The sequence below is a fragment of the Lolium rigidum genome, chromosome 3 (genome assembly GCF_022539505.1).
Source record: "Lolium rigidum isolate FL_2022 chromosome 3, APGP_CSIRO_Lrig_0.1, whole genome shotgun sequence".
NCBI lineage: Eukaryota > Viridiplantae > Streptophyta > Magnoliopsida > Poales > Poaceae > Lolium > Lolium rigidum.
Window position 1 is genome coordinate 147,357,040 of NC_061510.1, and position 16,844 is coordinate 147,373,883.

At 41.3% G+C, this 16,844-nt stretch overlaps 1 long non-coding RNA gene across 2 annotated transcripts; it reads right to left on the reverse strand.

Annotated features, from left to right (window-relative positions):
• Positions 1 to 8,994: 8,994 nt before the first annotated feature.
• Positions 8,995 to 10,301, reverse strand: LOC124698380. 2 transcript variants are annotated; one of them, XR_007000949.1, is made up of 5 exons: positions 10,184 to 10,301; positions 9,684 to 9,763; positions 9,301 to 9,520; positions 9,151 to 9,188; positions 8,995 to 9,069 (listed from the first exon to the last, which is right to left on the reverse strand). It is a non-coding gene; the product is annotated as an uncharacterized LOC124698380 (long non-coding RNA). The 2 variants fall into 2 exon arrangements; XR_007000948.1 differs by having other exon boundaries at positions 9,013 to 9,188.
• Positions 10,302 to 16,844: the final 6,543 nt, after the last annotated feature.

The following is a 16,844-nucleotide window of genomic DNA, read 5'->3' on the forward strand; positions in this document are numbered from 1 at the left end:
TATCTCCTTCGGTGTTCTGGAAAGCTCCGTGGAAAATAAGACCGTGGGCTTTTGTTTCGTCCAATTCCGAGAATATTTCCTGTGTAAGATTTCTGAAACCAAAAACAGCAGAAAACAGGAACTAGCGCTTCGGCATCTTGTTAATAGGTTAGTGCCGGAAAATGCATCAAAATGATATAAAGTGTATATAAAATATGTGAGTATTGTCATAAAACTAGCATGGAATATAAGAAATTATAGATACGTTTGAGACGTATCAGAGAGCAATAGATGCATTTGTTGCTGGTATTCGAAGGAGGGACTTTGTCGAGAATTTGGGGAGAAGCAACCCAAAAACAATAGCAGCACTCATGGAAATAGCGAATCGCTGGGCGGATGGAGAAGATGTTGTTCATAACAAGCGGCATAGATCGCCTGAGGATAAGCGCAATCGAAACTTTCAAAATAGGCGACGATTCCCTCGACAGTTCACAGACTATGGTGCTCCCGACCAAATATCGGCTGGTTTTCGAGGAAATAGCGGGGGAAACAATCCAGATGATTATCAAAAAAGTGGTGAGCAGCGCAGTGACTACAAGGACGGCTCACGTCCCAATAGACAAAATAATGGACCAAGGTTTGAGAGGCCGTATGTATCACCCGAGGATCTCTTAAACGGACCATGCCAAATGCACTTTTACCTCGACAACAATGGAAAGAGGCAGTCAGGGCATCTGTAGAAGGACTGTCGAACTTTCCTAGCACTACGTAGATTTGCAGGGCATACCAACACGCAGGCAGTGAATAGAAACCCCCATGGGCCAAGGAGTGAGATTCACCTTCCACCTCCACCCACAATCACGGATGCAAATCGACACCAGTTGCAGTTGGCGGCAGCTCCACAACCAGGTCCTTATATCGACACCAGTGGTGCGGTCTCGATGATTCAGAAAGGCAGGCCATCCAATAGAGCTAAGAAAGTAATATCGCGGCAAGTTTTTATGGCAGAGAAGATGACACCACCAACAATTGAGTATCTGAACTAGTCAGGGCAAGATATCGGCTTGACTATAGCCGACCACCCACAACAGGTTCCGCGACCAGGACAGTCTGCTTTGATCTTACCCGCGGTTATCGCAAGATTTGACGTCTCACGAGTATTCATTGACGGCGAAAGTAGCTTAAACCTCATGTACGCAGATACATTAAGGAAGATGAACATATCCCTGGCAAACTTATTACCAACGGATACGCGTTTCCATGGTATCACACCAGAGAAGCCGAGTTACCCACTGGGAAAGATCAACCTCGACGTTCAGTTTGCAACCCGAGAAAATTTCAGAAGAGAGAGGTTGGAGTTTTAAGTCGTGGATTTCCCGTCGCAATATCACGCTTTGTTGGGACGACCAGCCTATGCCAGGTTTATGGCGGTACCACATTACACATACTTGTTGTGGAGACTCCCTGGACCCAAGGGACCGATCACAGTAAAAAGGCAATTTCGCGCTAGCTGATAAGTGCAACAAGGATTTTCATCGACTGTAAGAGACTTTCGGGATGCAAGCAGAGTATATGGCGTCAAGGCTAACAACTGACTATGATGTGTTGCCAGGCGTAGGGAGGCCGCTCAAGGAGCCAACCTTTGACACTACCAAAGATTCCAAGGAGGTGCGGATCCACCCGACGATCCCAAGAAAACGACATCCATTGCAACAAACATGGACCTCGCATAGGAAAGCGCGCTCGTCGAGTTCCTTCGTGAGCGTCGGAAATCTTCGCATGGTGTCCAGCTGACATGCCAGGAGTACCCGGGGAACTTGCCGAGCACCACCTCAACTTGGATCCAATGGCGAGGCCAATTAAACAACCTTTGCGGCGTTTTTCGGAACCAAACCGCAAAGCTATGCTGTCAGAAATCAATCGACTCAGAGAAGCTAGGTTTATCAAAGAGTTACATACAGAGGCCACGTGGGTAGCTAACCCAGTACTGGTCCCGGAGAAAAACACAGAGGTCCTTCACATGTGCGTCGACTTCATGTGTCTCAATAAACATTGTCCAAAGGATCACTTTCCCCTCCCAAGGATCGATCAAATTATCGACTCCACGGCAGGCTGTGAACGTCTTTCCTTCCTGGACACATATTTTGGTTATAACCAGATCAGATTAAAAGAAGACGATGAGGTCAAAACAGCTTTTATAACACCTTATGGCGTGTTCTGCTACAGAATAATGCCCTTTGGATTGAAAAACGCGGGAGCAACATACCAGTGGATGATGCAGAAGTGTCTTGCCACACAGATTGGCAAGAACGTCCAAGTATATATCGACGATGTCGTCATAACAACAAAGAAGGGGTCAACCTTGATCGAGGATCTGAAGGAAACTTTCGACAACCTTGACAAGTTCTGCCTCAAGTTGAACCCGACGAAGTGCTCCTTTGGCGTTCCTGCAGGGGAACTTCTTGGTTTTTTGGTTTCAGCAACAGGAAGCGAGGCCAACCCAGAGAAAATCCAAGCCATCGTGACGATGCGGAAGCCAACAAAGTTGAAGGAAATACAACAGCTGAATGGGCGAGTCGCAGCTTTAAGCAGATTCATCGCCAGGCTGGGAGAAAAGGCGTTGCTGTTTTACGCTTTGATCAAATAAGGAGAGAAGTTCTAGTGGAACGAAGAAGCAGACAGAGCTTTCGAGGACCTTAAGCGCACAATCTCGACACCGCCAATCTGGGTGGCGCCTAAGGAGAAGGAGCCTCTCATGTTATACATCGCAGCCACGCCTCAAGTGGTTAGCACAATCCTTGTGGTTGAAAGAGAAGAAGAAGGAAAACTCCATGGAGTGCAGCGGCCGGTATACTTCGTAAGTGAAGTTTTATCGCCTTCAAAACAGCGGTACCCGCAGTACCAGAAGTTAGCATATGGAGTATTCACAACCGCAAGAAAACTGGGACACTATTTTTCGGCGCATCCGATAATAGTGGTCAATGAGGCGCCTTTATCCAATATATTAAACAACCCAGAAGCTACGGGTCGTGTCTCCCTTTCGGGAATAGAACTTTCCCCTCGGGACATCACATATGAGAAGAGAAAAGCAATAAAGTCGCAGATCTTACCAGACTTCGTCGCAGAGTGGATGGAGCTACAAAATACGGGATCTCCAGATTTGTCGAGAACTTGGACTATGAACTTCGACAGGTCCAAGAGACTAGAAGGAGCTGGAGCTGGCATGATACTAGTATTACCTCAAGGCGACAAGTTGAAATACATGCTACGGATGACGTTTCCAAACGCATCTAATAACGAGGCGGAGTACGAAGCACTTATACGCGGGATGAAGATGGCGAAAGCCTGCGGACCAACTCGACTAAAAATCTTTGGTGATTCACAACTGGTGGCTCAACAGGTGATGAATTAATGTGACGCAGTCAATGACAGTATGATAGCATACAAGGAAGTATATAATGAGCTCGAGAGGTTGTTCGACGGGTGCGAATAAATCATATCAGCAGGCTCAGCAACGATGAAGTCGATGTTCTTGCAAACACCGGGTCGCAGTGTCTAGCAATACCACCTGGTGTATTCTGGGAAGAGATAACTGAAAGATCAACCAAGGCGAAGAAACAGCAGAAGAAGGAGAAGGATGAGAAAGCCTCGGGGGCTAAAAGGCATGGTGTTACGTGGATTGGCGACTGATGTCACTTTAAAAGGAAGAAACTTCGACTATGGTGTTACGAGGATTGGCGACAGAGAGGGAATAATGACAATTTCGAGAGCCTATGGTCAAATACAAGCATTTGTTCATATGCTTGGGGGCTACTCTTAGCAGAAGTATTGTCTATACTTCTGATAAGAGGTAAACGCGGATGATAAAATATAGAGTGCTTCATCAGAAAAGCAAGTTGAGCCTACAACCAAGTACAAGCACTTGGTTGTAGCCTCGGGGGCTACTCCCATCGGGAGCGCTGGTCGCGCACCCGATAAAAATTGAAGAATTCGAAAAAGATGTCAATATAGCGACAAAAGATGTTAATATGGTGAGCCTACAACCAAGTACAAGCACTTGGCTGTAGCCTCGGGGGCTACTCCCATCTGGAACGTTGTTCGCGTGCCCGATGAAATTATAAAAGGCATGGTGAGCATATTTCGAGTTATAAAAATAACTCTTTATATACTCCCATCGGGAGGACAAGATAAAAATACATACAAGTCATCCGGTGACTCGGATAAATGTGATATTCCAACAGCCGAAAAAGCACTCGACAATATATTCTCAGAGTGCCCCAGTCGCAAATTAATCTCTGAATGCCGCAATACTTTGCGAAGCTAAGTCCCCGAGATCCATCCTGTGCGGCGTGGCACCGCCTCTGACGGTGCTTCGCTACTTTTTCCGTATCAGCAGATGCGAAGAAAAATCCTAACGGACGCGTTAGGTACCCGATAAAACATAACTGGAATTCGACATCTGGTAAGACCTTAAGAGGCTCATGTCGAATTACACCAGTATCCCGAGATCATGTCCAGGGACGTGATCTTGAAGTAGGTTTTGGTGGATTGCCACAAGAGCAGTTAACTAGTACCTGATCCGTCAGATGAACTAGCCCCAATAACCTTTATCCCTGTACAATATACAATTGTTTTATTAAAGATATGTGTTAACTCGAAGAAGTTGTATGGTAATTGTAAAGTTGGAGATTTTCCCTGATTCTCTGATTCAAGCAAAATCTCGGGGGCTACTGACATAGGCATCTCCAATGGGCCTACCGAAGATGGTACCCGGGGTTTATTGAAGGCCCACGAGTTGACGAATACGAAGCTCGGAAGCCCAATTAGTTGATGATAAGGAAAGATAGAATTGTATTAGGAACAAAGATATTTCTAACTTTACGAGTCGAACTCAAAGAGTCTCCCGGAATCTGTAAACTTGTGTAATATGCAACCCTCGGCTCCGCCTCCTATATAAGGGGGGGTCGAGGGACGAAGAGATGATCGATTCTATTGTCAAACGCAACCCTAGTTTTCTAGTAGTCGAGTACTTTTCCGGCTAAGCCTTCGAGATCTACTTGCCCTCTACTTCTAACTAAACCCTAGTCTACAATCCGTAGGCATTGACAAGTTAATCCCTTGTCAATGTATAACAAGTTTTTTAGGCCATAAATAATGTTGCCAAGTTTCTAATGTCCGAACCAGCGCATATAATTCTTTGTCATAAGTAGAATAGTTCAGACTAGGCCCACTCAATTTATAACTAAAATATGCAACAGGTTTGCCCTCTTGTAATAACATACCTCCCAAACCAATGCCACTAGCATCACATTCAAGCTCAGAAGTCTTATTGAAATCAGGAAGTTGAAGTAACGGGGCATGTGTTAACTTATCTTTCAGTATCATGAAGGCTTCTTGTTGTGCATCGCCCCAAACAAAGGGCACAACTTTCTTTGTAAGCTCATTCAGCGGCGCAACAATAGGTCCAAAATCTTTCACAAAGTGCATATAAAAACCATCGAGGCCAAGAAAACTCCTCACTTGCGAGACCGTCTTGGGCTGCGGCCAACTCTCAATTGCCTCAGTCTTGGCTGGATCAACTTCAATACCTTGTGATGTAACAACATAGCCAAGAAACGCAACTCGATTGGTGTAAAAAGTGCACTTCTCAAGATTACCATACAAACATGCATCACGTAAAGCATTGAAAACATCACGTAAGTGACCTAAATGATCCTTCAAAGATTTTCCATAAATCAGAATATCATCAAAGTATACCACCACAAAACGACCAATAAAAGCATGTAAAACTTCGTTCATCGGTCTCATGAAAGTACTAGGAGCATTAGTTAATTCAAAAGGCATTACTAACCACTCATATAAACTGAACTTAGTTTTAAACGTTGTTTTCCATTCATCTCCTAATTGCATACGAATTTGGTTGTAACCACTACGCAAATCAACTTCAGAGAACATAATAGAACCACTCAACTCATCAAACATATCATCTAAACAAGGTATAGGGTGAAAGTATCAAATGGTAATATTATTAATAGCTATACAATCAGTACACATGCGCGAAGAACCATCTTTCTTAGGTACCAAAATAATAGGAACAACACATGGGCTAAGAGGCTCACGAATGTAACCTTTATCTTGGAGAACCTGAATTTGTCGTTGAATCTCTTTGGTCTCTTCATAATTGGTACGATATGGCGCATGATTGGGCAGCTAAGCTCCTGGAAACAACTCAATCTGGTGTTCTATCCCACGAATAGGTGGTAGTCTAGGTGGAACATCTTGTGGGAACACTTCAATGAATTCCTGCAAAAGGTTAGCAACCGCAGGTGGCAAAGAAGGAGGCATATCCTCAAATGAAAACAGAACTTCTTTGCAATAATAGCATAACATTGAGTAATGTTGACATCAAATTCAGCAATATAAGATTTTCTAGCAAGCAAACAAGGATTTTTCAAACGAATTTCAGCAGCATGGTTCGAATCAGATTTAGTATTAGTCTTATGTGGCACACAATCTGCAGCAACAATCTGATTTTCACTCTTATATTTTTCCTCGTTTTTTACTCTACTAGCTCTAGCAAGATCATCTTTTAAAATTTGTTCAGGAGTCATAGGTTTGAGACCAATTTTCTTTCCATCACGTATAAGAGAATAGTGATTAGTTTTACCATTATGAACAGATTCTCTATCGAATTGCCAAGGTCTATGCTGAGCGCGGAGTTGATGAAGGAGAATTTATACGCAACGTTGAGTGGAACCCCAAGAGGAAGGTATGATGAGCACAACAGGAAGTTTTCCCTCAGTAAGAAAGCAAGGTTTATCGACCAGTAGGAGAAAAACGTTCTCTCACGAGGTGTTGCGAACCAACTCGTGGCAGAGTGCACTGCTGGCGTCAGTAGCAACGTGGAGACATGCACACAAACAACCAAGTACTTTGTCCCCAACTTTCAGCGAGGTTGTCAAGCTCACTGGTTTTTCTGAAAACAAAGGATTAAACAAACCGTGTGGAAGAAGAATTGTTTGCAGAGAACAGAACAGAAAAATGATGTAGAAGATCGCAATTAAAAGATGAAGGACCGGGGTCCATAGTTCACTAGAGGCGCCTCCCCAATAAAATAAATATGTTGGGTAAACAAATTACAGATGGGCAATCGACAAACAGATATTCTACGCTAATGGTTCGTGCAGAATACATGCTATGAAAGTATGCGGGAATTACAACAATATACATAGACCGTAATCCAACTGCATCTATGACTAATAATCCACCTTCAGGATTGCATCTGCGACACCCTCCAGTATTAAGTTGCAAGCAACGGACTATCGCTTTAAGCAATGTGTGTAAACTAAACGATAAAACTACCCTTGAATAGAATACCGTTGTTTTCTCCCTAGTAGCAACAGCACATCTACAACTGTAGAGAACAAGGTCACTTCACATGGTCAAATAGAGGCATGAACCCACTATCGAGCATAAATACTCCCTCTTGGAGTCGCTAGCATCTACTTGGCCAGAGCATCTACTAAAAACGGAGAGCATGCAAGATCATAATAACATAATACATAATCTCAACCAAAGCAATCTCTCTATAAATCGGATCCACATCAAACCAACATGTAGCAATTACAAATAGATGATCTTGATCATGTTAGGCAGCTCACAAGATCTATACATGAAGCACAACAAGGAGAGAACAGCTATCTAGCTACTGCTATGGACCCATGGTCCCGTGGAGAACTACTCACGCATCACCTCGGATGAAGACATGGCGATGTAGAGGCCTCCGGCGGTGATTTCCCTCTCCGGCAGGGTGCCGGGATGGACTGCAGAACCCTCCCGAACTAGGGTTTCGGTTGACGGCGGCGTCGGAACTTTTAGTGGATGGAGGCTCGGGTCCCTGGGGTTTTCCCGATACAAGGAATAAATAGGCGGAAGGGCGGAGCAAACAAGGCGACGAGGCGCCAGTACATGGGCCAGGCGCGGCCAAGGGTGGGGCCGCGCCTGCCCTATGTACTGCCACATGGCAGCTCTCCTGCGTGTGTCCTTCTGGCTTCGTCTTCGTCCCGGAAAAATAAGACTCTGGGCTTTTGTTTCGTCCAATTCCGAGAAACTTTCAGGTACAACTTTTCTGAAACACAAAACATCATAAAACAGGAACTAGCACTGCGGCACAACGTTAATAGGTTAGTCCCAGAAAATGCTAAAAAATGTGGAAAAGTGCACATAAAACATATAAGAATTGTAACAAAACAAGCATGGAGCATCAAAAATTATAGATACGTTTGGGATGTATCAACATCCCCAAGCTTAACTCCTGCTCGTCCTCGAGTAGGTAAGTGATAACAAACAAATAACTTTTGAGGTGACATGTTGTCACACTACTTTGATCAATCTAAGTGTAAAAGCAAACATAGCTGGAATCATAGAATCCTAACATAAGCATGATAGATATAATCAAACAATGAAACTTAATAACCATGCTAAAATATGAATAGTAATCAAACCAAAAAAAATTATAACATGCATGGAAAGCAAAGTGATTGTCAAGAGCATAGCATAGATACATAATATAAAGTGGTACTCAGCTTGTCCCATAAGTGGAAGCAAAACATAAATGCTTGGACACCTTTAAAATATTATAAGGATGACTAGAAACAAAAAGTTTGAACAAGCAATACGATAATTATGAATCAATCAATAAAATCTTGGGACCATGCACATAAAACTAAGAATGACAACTATGCTCTCATAAGTGGTGCATAAACTAGAAGGTGGAGACTCGACATAAAAGCAAAAGAAGGTCTCTCTTTGAGAGGAAAGTAAGATCTCTCATGTGCTAGAGCTTTTTATTGAAACAACAAGAGTGTAAAATGCACTTCTGAGAGGTGGATGATGTCAACGGTAAGTACAAAGCATATGGGTTGTGCAAAAGTGCTAGTCCTAAGTTGCAAGCCTCATGCATAATTGCTACTAGTGCTCACATCTTGAAGGATCAACCATGCAAACTACTTGCGTACATCTTGAAGGTGCCAGTGCTGATTTCTAACTAATCTTTCCTGAATCAAAACCCATTGCGTAACAAATTTCAATCTACAATCCGATGAGACAATTTGTCAGTCAAGTTATAGGTGTTCATACACATGGATGCGGGGAATCAATATCTCATCTTACTGTAAGGTTGAGTCCAAAGAAGGGAGATAGCAGTGCCACTGCATCATTAACAGATTTGTTAATTAACTATTCGTTTCAGATGAAGCAACTGGCATCTCCACCAAAAGAAAATCAATGTCCATTTATTTAGCCTATGCGCGCAAGCGTTACCTTGAATCGTGCCTGGCATGGACGAAGCGGCGGCGTCCAGACTGGCGTCATGTGTTCCATGACGAGTAGTTTGGGAGGATGTATGCTCTAAGGATCAAACAATGGTCAACCACAGCTTGTAAACCGGTGTGATCCCCAACATATGGAACATTTGTCGCATGACGATCACGGTCGCTTCACAGAGCAGCACCCGGCTCAGCTCCTACTTTGATCCTACCACCTGTGGAGTTAGCAAAGATAGAGGTTAAAACCTGATGGGCTAAGGCAGGTGGCATGCTTAATTAGATGCTAGTAGGCGGAAAGGCATTGGCATTTTCCCATGCACCGCGAGTGAATATAACGATAGAAATAGAGACAAGTGTACCAGCAAATTGGTGTCGAACCTTGTGAACATTTCAGATAGGTCGTATAGGTATTTGCACAGAATATTTATAAGGAGTTCAGTGCATGCCTCTTCAACAACCTGAAACAGATAGCAGCACATAAATCAATTCAAAACAGGACCATTCCTAATTAAGCCATGTCTGAAAGCATTAGCCCATAAATTTAACTCCCTACAATGGAGCAAACATGAGCATGTGTATACTGAAGATAGACAGCAGTAACTACTAAAAGAAGTAAGCAAAAAAGATGGCCGGGTCAGAAAGCACATATGAATAGAATTTCCATTCATCCAAAAGAATGGTCATAAAATTATGGCACTAACAGAAAAAACAAGAACAAAGATTGAATACAGAGTATATATAGTGTAAACAAATATGCTACTACGGCAGTTGATAACAGATAAATGCTGAAGAATGCAAAGGAGAAATAATTCAGTACATAAACTGAAGTCTGGAAGATGTTTGTGCAAATTTGGCTGCAATAATAAACACAATATTACCTCGAGAGCGGCTTGGTTCCAGCAGGAGTTCATTCACCAGGAACTTTTATGTACTTGTGAAATTTATCAAACATATTAACCTGTAAATACTTGTCAAAGCAATGTGTTATGCACCGGACATCTTTTATGCACAGTAGTTTATATGCCAGGATGCAGTGTCGAGGCGGCGGGATCTGCTGCTTCCTCTCTCTTGCTCCACAGTACAAGGTAGATCTCCATGATCATGAGCACTGACCCAGCAAGCTGCAAAGATCAAGTCATCGACAAGTCAACACAAAATCAACACTAACCGGGCTCATTTCTACGTGCTGCAATTTATAAACAACATTGTGGCAAGTAATAACAATGTTCAGACTTCAAAAGTTCAGAGAGGAATATTATGTCTGACCGAAGCAATAAAACTGGTACTATATATGCTGCATTACAAATTCTACATGGACAATAAAACTGGACCACGATTCCTACAGAGCAATTACTTTCTGTGATCAGAACATACCAGTAGTTCTTAAATATGAACCTTGTATTATATATTCCAGAAGAGTAAACAATTTGCTTGCGATGTCATATTTTTCAGAGCAAAAGAACCCCCACCCCCGACACACACAACCAGTTCAGCTACCAACAAATTTACATGATATTCTGTACACACTGGTATTATTAGCTCCAAATATCTAGGCATGTACTCATACAGAAAGTTACCTAACAAATGATTAAAAGTGGTACTGAAATCTGGTGACTTTCAGTAGAATGTCCTACAGAAATGGTAAGCAAACATTGCAAAAGAGGTAATCATATATGAAAAGTGTTCTAAACATCATATATGGATAATCTATTATATTATTAAAACAACAAACAACCAATGGTGGAGATTTAGCACCCTTCTAATAAGTTTTCCAAACGGTGTAGATTTAACAGCCGGGAGAATACGGATCTATTTAACATGTACGCGCATAGAAATCCAACGCCAACAGGCACGCGCAATCTGAAAAGCAGGCGAACCAAAAAAAAACCTAGCGTCTCAAGCATGTGGCCGGCGCGCCGCCACCCCACCGCCGTCGTATTTGCATCAGCTTGCTTAGCCGGCGTACATCAACCGATCAAAGTCGTGGTTTCTATATTCGCCTCTGTATTCGCATACACCATGCAACCGTGGAGATATGCAACATGGATCGATCAATGGAATTTGACTTGAGTCATGTACCCAATCGGACAGCCCATCTCGCAATGTTTGGTGGATCGCGGGGCACGATGCAGGCCACTGACAGCATATATGCTACATGTTCCATGCTCGACGAATCACTTCCGGAAACATCAAGTCAGCCGGCGGCCGGAGTTGCAGACAAGAATATTGAGGTTATCGATAGGAGGTAAGCTTTGAGTGCAAATCTGAATTGACTGAACTCCCATCTCAGAACATGAGTTTATTGACGTTTTTGTATGTGCGCTCCAGGCGTCAGATTTTAGCAGTCGACCACCGGGTGTCACATAAAAGAGGTCAAGGTGATGAAGATAGGCATGAAAAGGCAGATATATGTGAGTGATAGCCTGATGATTAAGCATCAAGAACGGGGATTTCAATCGTTGAATCTGTTTAAGCCCGCTTGGCCTCTGTGCTAGAAGCCTTTCTTGGTTTCTTGGTTGTATCCTCTAGAGAAATTTAAAAAGAAGTATGTGAGGCATGACATGATCTCCTGAGATTTGAATTCATGATCTGAATCTCCTGCAGATTTGATTCGTTCTATCTGTGTCCATTAGTTTGTTACTGTATCCTGGTGAGAATTATATGCTGCTGATGATGCAAAGGCCGGGGTTCATTTCCCGTCATAGTTGAAGCTGATTGACGATCCATATCCTAGCCGGGCCCCATGGCTTTTTTTTTATAAAGGAAATATATTAATATCAAAAGATATCAATTACACTCAGCCTCTGCAACAACGCCCCACCCTAATGGCAGTACGGATGCACACAACCAAAAAAGAGTAAAGAAAAATTAAGAAATAAAAATCCCGCTACAGCCTTCTAGACGGAATCCCCTCCTTGGCAATCGATCGCTCAAGCGATCAGTTTCGGTCAGCGCGGAGCGCTCGCGCGGAAGCGCGAATCAATTCCCTTTTTTGTCTCGTACTGTTTAATTACGTTCACATGCAGATGTGTGTTCACACTAACAGCTCATGTGTTTAATTACGTACACATACATATGTGTGTTCACACTAACAGCTCATGTTCACACTTGCATGTTGCATACAACCAAGAGCGTTCACACCATAAACTATCTCAGCACTAGCTCTCACAAGTTTCTGCATGCATGCACGTTCTTTTTTTCAGCACAAGGCGGACTCTCAATTCTTTTTTTTTTGCAATTCCCTTTTGACAATTCACTTTTTTTGCAATTCCCTTTGTGTTGTTATTTCGTACAGTAATTCATGTTTTTTGATTAATTTTTATAATTCTCTTTTTCGGGCTAGTGGTTTTTAAGGGGGGAAATAACGGGTGGGGAGATCCACTTGCAACTCAAATGAACTACCACTTGCTACTCAAATTAAGTACTATTGTTTAAGTTGTAAGCTAACAAAAGTTGCTAAAATATTCTAAATTAAATTTACCGTTGATAAATAACGGGGCACCGGGTTGATAACTTGTAAACAAAAAGAGTCCCTACATATTTTAAATTAAATTAAATTTTTAGGGTTGATATTTATTTATTTTTATCATTGATAAATAGCGGGTCACCGGGTTGATAGCTTGTAAATTAAAAGAGACTCGCTAAATATTTTCTAAATGAAATATGTTTTAGGGTTATTATTTATTTATATTTACCGTTGATAAATAACGAGGCACCAGGTTGATAGCTTCTAAAATAAATAAAATGTTCGCTAAAAAATTCTAAATGAAATACTTTTTATGGTTGGTAGTTATTTATAATTATCATTGATAAATAACGGCGCATCGGCTTGATAACTTGTAAACTAAAAAGAGTCGCCAAAATATTCAAAATAAAATTAGATTTTTAGGGTTGGTAGTTATTTATATTTACTGTTGATAAATAACAGGACACCGGGTTGATAGCTTCTAAACTAAAAAAAATCGCTAAACTATTTCAAATAAAATTAACTTTGGGGTTGATAATTTTATATATTCGTCGTTGATCACTCAAGTACGGAGGGGTTGATTATTCAGATAGAGAGGGTTGATAACTTTTAGCCCGAAAAAAAGTTTCTCGAAACATATCAACATGGGTGCTAGTTTTGAAGATCTCGTCGAGACAGATTTATTGGTGAAAGCGAATCTTAATTTGGAGTTGTCGTTTGAAAATTAAAACGTTTTGAATTTACAAATTTGAAAAAGGTTCCGCTGACATGAGCATATTCGTCTATTTGTGCATGCATGCAGAACTTTCCCTCAATAGGCTACACTAGGTTGATAATTTTATATATTTACCGTTGATCACTCAAGTACGGAGGGGTTGATTATTCAGATAGAGAGGGTTGATAACTTTTAGCCCGAAAAAAAGTTTCTCGAAACATATCAACATGGGTGCTAGTTTTGAAGATCTCGCCGAGACGGATTTATTGGTGAAAACGAATCTTCGTTTCGAGTTGTCGTTTGAAAGTTAAAACGTTTTGAATTTATAAATTTGGAAAAGATTCCGCTGACATCAGCATATTCGTCTATTTGTGCATGCATGCAGAACTTTCCCTCAATAGCCTACACCAGGTTGATAATTTTATATATTTACCGTTGATCACTCAAGTACGGAGGGGTTGATTATTCAAATAGAGAGGGTTGATAACTTTTAGCCCGAAAAAAAGTTTCTCGAAACATATCAACATGGGTGCTAGTTTTGAAGATCTCATCGAGACGGATTTTTTGGTGAAAGCGGATCTTAATTTGGAGTTATCGTTTAAAAGTTAAAACGTTTTGAATTTTCAAATTTGGAAAAGATTCCGCTGACATCAGCAGATTCGTCTATTTATGCATGAATGCAGAACTTCCCTAAATAGCCTGCACCAGGTTGATAATTTTATACATTTACCGTTGATCACTGAAGTACGGAGGGGTTGATTATTCAAATAGAGAGGGTTGATAACTTTTAGCCAGAAAAAAAGTTTGTCGAAACATATTAATATTGGTGCTAGTTCTGAAGATCTCGTCGAGACGGATTTATTGGTGAAAACGAATCTTAAATCGAAGCGCTCATTTGAAAGATAAATCATTTTAAACAATGGTTTCTGCTACGTATATTCTACAGGTGACCCTAAATTTGCATGCGGTGATTAGCCATGCTAATTAGAAATGCACGTGACACGGGGAGAGAGAAGAAAAGGTGGTCCATCCCATGCATGCCTTCTACTTTTTATCATGCTAACTTGCATGCATTGATTATTAACATTAATTACATGAAAGGAGAGACATGCACTATGTGAAAGCTACCTATCAGAAAGGAAAACACGGTTTTTCCTAATTAGGCTGTCAGAAACCGATCGCGCATTAAGAATCTAGCGCGCGAGCGCCAGCTAGGGACGCCCCTTCTAGACCTAACAACAACAATACAACCACCACCGTGACAACACCTGAAGTACAAACTCTCCAAAAGCGACACCTCCAAGAAGGAAACAGTGCACCAGCACCGTCGTCGCCCGACAGAAGCATCTCAGGTTCATCCCATCCTCTGCCATATTTGTGGATGCCAGCGTCAATGTACGGATTCCTTTATACTCATGTTCATTGTCTTCTATTAAACAAGACACGGTAGTCCATTTACTTCACTGCATCAATGGACCCAACAATAGTTTTTTTTCTGTTTAGTGTACATATGCTTGCATATTTATATATCTTAATTAACATTCAGTAATTAATTCTCTTGGAACACTTAACAGTCATGTTGCTGTTCACGCTGCAGATATCGAAGATTAAGAGAAAGTACTTAATTTGCAAGATCTCATATAGGCGCACAATGAACATAGACGAGCTGGTGCAGCAGTTATCGAAAGAAAAGAAAACTGCATAAAAGGTGTGTGCAAACGAAGAGTTGCCTATAATATTTTCCGGGGAAGAAGTCAATTTATTGTCAATAATAATATTATCGCTGCAAATCTAGAAGAAATAGAGCATCAATATATGCACAACATATGTAGTACGCTTGATCAAATCCCTTGTGAAACACCATGTTTTTGTAACCATACTTCTGTTACCAAACTCGCGGTCAGAATATGTATTTGATTCACTTAATTATTGTCAGGTAAAAAGGTGGCAGATAGTCATGGATATAGTGTTTATAGTCCACACTAAAGTAAATATGGTTAAAACAATCCTTCTCATGTGATTTATTTAGCCAGGCTTTTATGGTGAATCTGTATTGTTCCTTATAACGAAATGTAAAAATACAAGTAAATACTAAATCATTTCGCATTCACTTGAAAACCAATAAAGACGATGCCCTCGCATTTGCGAGGGCCACCATGCTAGTTTTAGTTGATTCTGTAAGTATTTGGACACATCACATTATGAGACACTAAAATTGGAATCACTAACCATTGTATTTAGTGGGAAATTAGAGTATCACATCACCCCCGCTTGCTCTTCAAACAGAAGAGCTCGCTGTAGTCTTCTGTATCAGATAACTGACAGCAAAACTTTCCCTCCCTGAATCTTGCATAGGATGCCCATTCTGTTGAAGAGTTGCTGCACCAATCTTTCTAACAAACTGACTGTCAACATAAACTTGTTCATGTGAAAGGCATCAGTGGAAAACACAAATGTCAAGGATTTAGTTATTCATTGATGATTTAATTATCAAATATGCAGCAACACACACAAAAGATAGTTTACTGTTCCATAATGTTTTGTCAATACCATTTTTTAAAGATAATACTTCATATTTGCCAATAGTATATAATGACGGCAGAGGAAGACAAATTTTTAGAGCACCCGCAGATTATAAGAGCACCCTTTTAAGATCACCAGTTACAGATTGTAAGAGCACATTTTCCAAACAACATGGGTACATTCTGACTATCCTTGGGAAAAATAAAAAGTAAATAAACCAAAATGTACCTATTTCGGCAGCTCCGAACAGTACATAGCATGTAAACAATCCTAGCATTTTTCGGAAAGAACAATGCCCAAAATTTTGCAATGTAATCCCCGTATACGTTAGTGTTTGAAACAGAAATTAAACTTCGAGTAGTAAGAAACCAACCTCTGAAACTCCAGGGTAATAATTGCTCTAGCCTCCTGGATTCCAGGGAAACAATCTTGGCCTATTTTTAAAAATTATCCACTAAAAGTATACAGGATGTCGCATATCTTCACCATCCTGTGTACTCATAACCTGCAGTAGCAAAACTATGATGTGAGTACATCTGTGTAGATAATATTCTTCCCAACAAAAATAATTCCACTATCGTGTATGGTCATAAAAAAGCATAGTCTGATAGGATATTGCTTCTCTTTAATCCGAAAGAGAACATTACACTTGGTACTGCCGTACTGGGGCAGTAGTTCGTCAGCAGTTTGATGGACGTGTAAGGGGATCAGACTGTGTGGTGTGGTGAGGAGACGACAGCCGAAATCGGAGGCAAGTCCGTAACTAAGGCCCCTCGCCGCTGAAGTCGAGCACCAAGGTGCGATCCTCGATCTGGGGGGCTTGAACCTGATCTGC